The following is a 6,000-nucleotide window of genomic DNA, read 5'->3' as shown; positions in this document are numbered from 1 at the left end:
ACAGCATTTTTCTTTTATGTAAAGGAGTAGGCACCCAACTCTTTTTTCTTCATGAAAGACATGTATATGTTACCGGCAAAGTATGAAATCCAGGCATTCTATAGAATGCCTAGGCATTGTATAGAATGCCTGGTCGTTTCAGGCAAAGTATGAAATACCGGTTTTATTCTATACTTTGCTAGGCATTCTATAGAATGACTAGTCATTCTATAGAATGCCTAAACACAACCCAGGCAAAGTATGAAATATCTTCTTCCAACAAATCTCTTAAGGGGCGGTATAAAATATTATATAAAATTAAAATTTCACAGAATTTTCTTTTTTTCCCGGAAACGTTTCCCTTTCGCTCTCGTGAAAAAGGATCTGTTGAGGGGCGCTATAAAATATTACAATTTCTTCGAATTAAAATTTCGCAGAATTTTCGTCATTTTTTCCCGGAAACGTTTCCCTTTCGCTCTCGTGAAAAAGGATCTGTTGAGGGGCGCTATAAAATATTACAATTTCTTCCAATTAAAATTTCGCAGAATTTTCGTCATTTTTTCAATGAAACGTTTCCCTTTCGCTCTCGTGAAAAAGGATCTGTTGAGGGGCGATATAAAATATTACAATTTCTTCCAATTAAAATTTCGCAGAATTTTCGTCATTTTTTCCCCGAAACGTTTCCCTTTCGCTCTCGTGAAAAAGGATCTGTTGAGGGGCGGTATAAAACATTACAATTTCTTCGAATTAATATTTTGCAGAATTGTCGTCATTTTTTTCCGGAAACGTTTCCCTTTCGCTGTCTTGAGAAGGGATCCCTTGAGGGGCGGTGTCGTCAAATTAAATTTTCACACGGTTTTCTTCCATTTTTCCGGGAAACCTTAACGTCTGGCTCTCTGGAGAAGGGATCTGTTTATAGGGTCGGTATTCTTATTCATAGTTGTAATTATAGTGATATAATTTATGCGTCGAAAAATAATTTCAATAGTTGATTTTAATAAAGTATAAAACTATAAGCATCTAAAAGTAGGCTTTGTAGATTCTACATTCGCGACAAACCACGGCATTCTTGCAAAAAAAGTCGGGACAGCCAAAATAAAGTGAAAACACGGGAATGTCCCGGGAAATGCGTGACATATGTGTCATATGCATAAGGTCACCACAAAACTTTGCTAAGTAGGCATATATTTTGCTATTTATCTTTTATGTTCACTGTCACAAATTTGTTTTTCAAAATGTCCCGTATTTTCGACTAAACTCACTTGACTCGCTGAAACTCGCTCAATCTTGACTGAAAACGTGGAGGAAGATAATTTTAATTTCTTACAAATCACGGTACGATTAATTATGATTGTAAACATAAACGTTCATGTCGTATATATATTTGTGACGTGTTTCTTTTTTACATAACAAAAACAAGACATTTTTAAATAAATACCAATAACATAACATTTATTTCGTAAAAATACATTTTTATTTACAGCAATTTATTGTAGTCCTTCTTCGTACATACCCATCAGCATTTCTTTCCCATCAATTTTAACCATAATTATCAATTTTTCAACATTTGACAATTTTTTGAGAGATAGAATAGCAATAAGCAGGGTGACCATACATCCCGTATTTCTCGGGACAGTCCCAGTTCTTTTCTGTTTTCTTGCTGTCCCGACTTTTTTGCAGAAATGTCCTGAGTTTTCAAATATTTTCAACGAAGTCAACTTGACTTTTTATTCTTCAAATCAACGATTAAAATTATCTTTCCAGCTTAGAAATTACATCACGATAATGAGGCTTTTGGAATAGACATCATAATCATCATCAGCATTCTCAAAGGGAATCCCCCCCCCCCCCCGAGCCAAGATTATAGTGTTATTTTACAGGAAAAAAGGTAAAACCCCCTCAGAAGGTAAAAAAATCTCAATTCCCCCTCGAGAAAATTCTGCGTACGCCTATGATCATCAGTATCACTTGGAGGGATAAGCACAGCATGCTTTTCCCATGGAAATCAATGTTAAAATTGCCGAATTTACCGTAGAAATGTGGAAATTTAGTAGGGTTTTCCGCCTCATCAATAATTTTAAAAGTTGAACTGAATTCTCGATTTTCGAAAAATTGAGTTCACTTAGAAATATGAAGCACAGAAAATTAAATATAAAATAATTAGCCGGACCTACTTTTGAGTTAGATATTCATGCAATAACATTGATTTATATCTTCTCAAGCACAAAAATGAGAATTAATACTTCTGTATTGTTTTATAATATCCAATATCATCAATCTATATAGTTTAGGATGTTTTGAAGTTAATTATGGGCCCATAAATTACCCTGAAGAAATTCCGCAGCTTTAATCAAGCATTTTTTGAAGCAAAGGCAAGCAAATCGATAACTTGAGCTTCAAGAAAATTTTCGAAATATCTAGCACCCATCAAAAAGAAAAAAAAAACCAATTCATTTCTGTTTCTTTAATTTTGATTTATGTCTTTCATGAGTTGCGCAGGAAGTCGCCATATTGGTTACCATGTATGTCTCTCCAGAAAAAGGGAAATATCACGTGATTCAAAAAAGCCTCATTAAGAGACTAAAAACAAGAATATTCATCTCACACATTTGTCATGTTTTTTTTAATTCATTGCAATTTGAAGTGGCGCTTTATTTCTCGCGGTTGGCGAATTTTCAGTGATTTTAGCACGAGTTAACGACTTCGCTTACTTTTGGCATCATTTAGCGATAATTGACATTGTCCCGCAATTTCCCGTATTTCGAATCCCAATTTCACGTATTTTTCTCGAGCAAATATGATCGGCCTAACAATAAGCAATTATTTACTTAGAATCTCTATCTCCCGTATTTCCAACGATAAAATATGGTAAACCTACGTATACCAATTTGTTTTCCGTGACCGACATACCACGGTCACTTTCCCTCGAATAGATGAGTTAACGGGCGCTTTATACATTATATTTTTTGTTCATAAATCCGTATATAAAAATTTCGGTTACTTCAAGACAAAATGATATCGCATAATCCGCATTTGCAAGTTCCATTTATCAATGATGAAATATTAACAGTAGAATGTGCCGCTGTGGTGGTCGAGTGGTTATAGTGCCGGACTCGTGATGCGAGGATCCGGGTTCGAACCCCACAGTGGTGGTCGGCTGAAGTTGGTTTTCTGTGGTTCCCAACTTCAAGGCGCAAATGCGAGCCGATCTCCCCGTTAAAAAGTCTCGCCACAGAGAGCAACAGTCCTACAACGGTAAATCATTCAACCATAACACTTCACTCATAGTTAGTAAAACTGGGGGCAGATGACAGCACTACACATAACAAACATTACACAGAAAACAAACTTTACGTCAGGTTGCACTACACGTACATTCCCGCATGTACCGATTCGTTGGGGGGGTTCCGCGCGGGGGGGGGGGTGCATGTGTGGTGTAGCAGTAGTAGGTAGGGGCTCGGGGATCCATGATGTTCTCAAGTCAGCCACCTCGTTGGGCAATTTGCCTGTTGTGGCGTTGTATTTGTATTTGTATTTGAAAGACGGAACGGGGGTCTTTTTGACCCTGTACGCTGTTTAAGCTTACATATCTCTGCTAAGAATAAACCGAACCACCTGGAATTTCTGGACTTCTCCTGAATTAGCATGTTCTTATTGTATACCAAAGCTTCCTTTCGTTACCTTTTTAACAACGAAGCTACGAGCGTATATACCTAGAAAGACCGAAGGGGGTCATAGTGACCCTTAATTATATTCTAGCACATTATGCGGTAAATACTACTATCGTCGTCACAATTGATTTCTAAGTAGGTTATAATCCTTCTGAAAGTCTTTCTTGCATTTGACCTTGTGTGTGACCTTTCTTTTCCTCTCATTCTTATCTGCAAGTGTCGTCAGCAGGTGTGTCATTTTTGGTTTTTGTCAAGCATTCTTGCCATATTATCCGTTAAATTGTTTATTCTGGGACGTAGAAAATTTGAGTGCATGTGATCTTTTCAAACAGTTTAGAACATAGTTTCAAAAACTTTTTGTTCCATTGCCCCCTTCTTCAGATAAATTTTTCCCTCATCACCCCCCAACTCAAGCGAACCCATAGGATCCTATGTTATACCCGTGGCTTCTATCGCCTCCTTGGCCCTTTCTATCGCCCACCAGGAGGCGATATTGCCCACTTTGGGAAACATTGGTTTAGAATGACAAGAAAACGTATATTTATTGAAGAAATACTCCAGGAGATGCAAAGATTAGATGAGAGAAACTCTGGAAGCAGTTATGATGAAAGTGCAGAAGAGCATAGACCTACCCTATGTCGAACTGTAGTGAAGAAAGTAGCGGTTCTGATGACGAAGATTTAAATCAATATAAAATTATTTCTCGGGAGCGGTAGCCCAGGTCGATAAGATACTCGCCTAAAGTACCAAAGGATGTTTAGAGGTGTCGCGAGTTTGATACCCGGTTCGTCTTTGTCAGAAAACTTTCCTGGCACAGGGGTACAACAGACACGGCGACTTGACCGCATGAAGTCCCTCATTGAGGAGTTAGTGCACCAACCTCTCGATGAGCTTAGAAACAAGCTTGCCGTTCGGAATCGGCAATAAATTGTAGGTCCCGGTCTAATTAGCTCTCGTGTGCAGAAAATGACCGTGGTGTGACTCATTATAACTCGTTGAAGCCACAGAAACGATCTAAGAAACTGTAGCAGATGGGAGCATATGGAAAATCATAGAACCTTCCTCAACTTTAGGATGTCGAGGATCGCAAAATATATTGAGAGAAAATCAAGGCCCCACATTTTATGCGCTCAAAAAACATAAATGAAAGTGTTCTGGGTTCGTGACGCCTTATTTTCTGCGACAAAATGATTCGACATATACAGAAGCTGAAGCCCATCGTCGTCTAAATAAAACTTCTTGGTCAGTTTCTTTGCTTGAACTGGATGCAACGATATCCATTATGTATGCAAGAGGTGCAAAAAACTTCCTACTGAATTCATTGTGGTCGTCCAGATTTGGGGTCCTCTATTTTTTCCCCAAACAATGACAATATATCGTTTCAAAGAAATTTTGAAATTCATGCAATTCGATCTGACCAATTTTCTCTTGCATGTTCACTATGGATTTCATTCATAGAATACAGTGCGACTTGCTACAAAACAGGGCCCAATCTAACTGTGGACGAACAACTTCTACCCTCAAAAGCAAGATGTCCATTTACACAGTATATCCCAAGTAAGCCAGACAAATTTGCGATAAAATTCTGGCTTCTTGCCTGCGTTGATTCCAAATATATTCTGAATGGACAGAAAATCAGTTTCGATTACATTGGGACAGATAACACCAGACCAGCAAATCAACTTGTCTATGAACATGTAATTCGATTAGCCAAACCTTATCTAGGAGAACGTCGAAACAAAACAACAGATGATTATTTTACATCACTGAGATTATGTGCAGTTTTGAAAAGGACAGGCTTGGTTGGGACCCTTCAAAAAGACCGTCGTGAGGTACCTCCAACTGCAAAAACAGGAACACAGGATCTATACTCGTCGATAGTATTCAAAACTGGAACTGATATCACGCTGACATCTTATCAGAAAAAAAAAAATTAAAAATGTCTAGTTCTGAGTTCAATCCATACTGATGTAACTATCAACGAAAACGTGAAAAAGACCCCAGAAACAGTTGCCTACAATAACGAAATTAAATATGGAGTCGACATCGTGGATCAAATGGTGCGATTATACACCAATAAGGATGGAAGTCGTCGCTTACTAATGCATGTTTTCGGAAAAAATTACGAACCTCAACAGATCCTTTTTCGCGAGAGCGAAAGGGAAACGTTTTCGGGGAAAAATGACGAAAATTCTGCGAAATTTTAATTCGAAGAAATTGTAATATTTTATACCGCCCCTCAACAGATCCTTTTTCACGAGAGCGAAAGGGAAACTTTTCCGGGAAAAAATGACGAAAATTCTGCGAAATTTTAATTCGAAGAAATTGTAATATTTTATACCGCCCTTCA

The sequence above is a fragment of the Pholcus phalangioides genome, unplaced genomic scaffold (assembly GCF_987345545.1).
Source record: "Pholcus phalangioides strain wild (caught in Gottingen) unplaced genomic scaffold, Ppha-v1.0 ptg000024l_1, whole genome shotgun sequence".
Classification (NCBI taxonomy): Eukaryota; Metazoa; Arthropoda; class Arachnida; order Araneae; family Pholcidae; genus Pholcus; species Pholcus phalangioides.
This window is presented reverse-complemented; position numbering follows the sequence as displayed.